The 1,655-nt window shown below is 49.7% G+C and overlaps 1 pseudogene; it reads left to right on the forward strand.

Annotated features, from left to right (window-relative positions):
• Positions 1-264: 264 nt before the first annotated feature.
• LOC104941742 (E3 ubiquitin/ISG15 ligase TRIM25-like) overlaps positions 265-1,655 on the forward strand; it is a 3,430-nt pseudogene continuing 2,039 nt past the window's right edge.

Raw genomic sequence — 1,655 nt, forward strand, 5'->3', positions numbered from 1 at the left:
TGGATGTGTCTCGGAGCCAATGTTGGACGAGGAGTGAACTTTTCTCGAAAATCAACATTTATTCACACCAATTTGAATGTTGTAGGCTTCGACCCCAAATTGTATGACATACAAAGGAGGTGACAGTATTTGTTCATATCAGCTACAGGACTTTATCGGCTATACTAAATTATCAACCTAGAGATGTCATTGTCTCAGCAAAAGATGACATTTCATGATCATCACCATAACACGATATATCATCACACACACGACACACTCACACACACACACATACACACACGACACATACCTCCATGACACACCACACACAGACACACACACACAGGCACGACTACACAGTCCAACCGAAATAGTCAGTACATACAGAATGAAATTTCTGCAGGAGAGGACGGACTAAAGGTCCAATATAAAGGTCATAGCTTTCACAGAGATGGACAATTTCTCAGGAGAGGAGACTTACGTCCGCTCGTCCTCCTGGAACGAGTCAGAGTTTGATGAGCCCTCCCTCTTCTTCCTGCTCAGACACAGCCAGCTCCACTCTGTGTTTCCTGGCTCCTCCCCTTCAGATCCACACGAGGAGGAGGGGTGTAACCAACACGTGGGTAAAGCACAAGAGCTGATAGGCCACATTCACTGCTCACACACACATGCTGTTCAGATCACAGTCACACTAGTTTCAGGAAGTACTCAGGAAGTGAAACTCACACACTCGCTGCTACTGAGAGGTGAAATGGCGCAGAAAGGAGTTCAGCTGGACCGGGAAACCTTCTCTTGTTCCATCTGTCTGGATCTACTGAAGGATCCGGTGACTATTCCCTGTGGACACAGCTACTGCATGAAGTGTATTAAACAGCACTGGGATGGAGAGCTAATCCACAGCTGCCCTCAGTGCAGGCAGAGCTTCACACCGAGGCCTGTCCTGCTGAAAAACACCATGTTAGCAGCTTTGGTGGAGGAGCTGAAGAAGACTGGACCCCCACCTGCTCCTGCTGATCTCTGCTATGCTGGAGCTGGAGATGTGGCCTGTGATGTCTGCACTGGGAGGAAACTGAGAGCCTGTAAGTCCTGCCTCGTGTGTCTGGCCTCTTACTGTGACCAACACCTCCAGCCTCATTATGAATCACCTGTCTTTAAGAAACACAAGCTGGTGGAGCCCTCCAAGAAGCTCCAGGAGAACATCTGCTCTCGTCACGACGAGGTGATGAAGCTGTTCTGCCGCACTGATCAGCAGAGTATCTGTTCTCTCTGCATGACTTCCATCACTCAAGGGCCTGTCGAAGTCCTCGTCGCCATGTCGAGTCCTCTGTTGGGTGCTTTGACGACGTTTTCTGATGTCTAAGACGGAAGTCAGCGACTGTGGTAAGTGAACAGAGAGGACTACCATAGACTCGACGACGAAAGTGTAGCTCTTTCGAAAACCTTACTCTGACCTAGTCGAGTCTACCATGTAGAAGGAGTATACTGACGACAATAGTCGTCTCTGTAACTGCCGGAGGTGGAGGACCGACTTCGTCGAAGTTGAGGAAGAGAGGCAGGACCCTAAGACGACCTACACAATCAGCTGAGGGGAGTCGAGAGAGACGGAGAGCAGGAGAGGACGTGTCGTCTGTGCCACAGCACGCGCATCGCAGTGGAATAAACACGCAATCGAC

Source organism: Notothenia coriiceps, unplaced genomic scaffold, assembly GCF_000735185.1.
Source record: "Notothenia coriiceps isolate Sejong01 unplaced genomic scaffold, NC01 NC01_scaffold00003820, whole genome shotgun sequence".
NCBI classification, from domain to species: domain Eukaryota; kingdom Metazoa; phylum Chordata; class Actinopteri; order Perciformes; family Nototheniidae; genus Notothenia; species Notothenia coriiceps.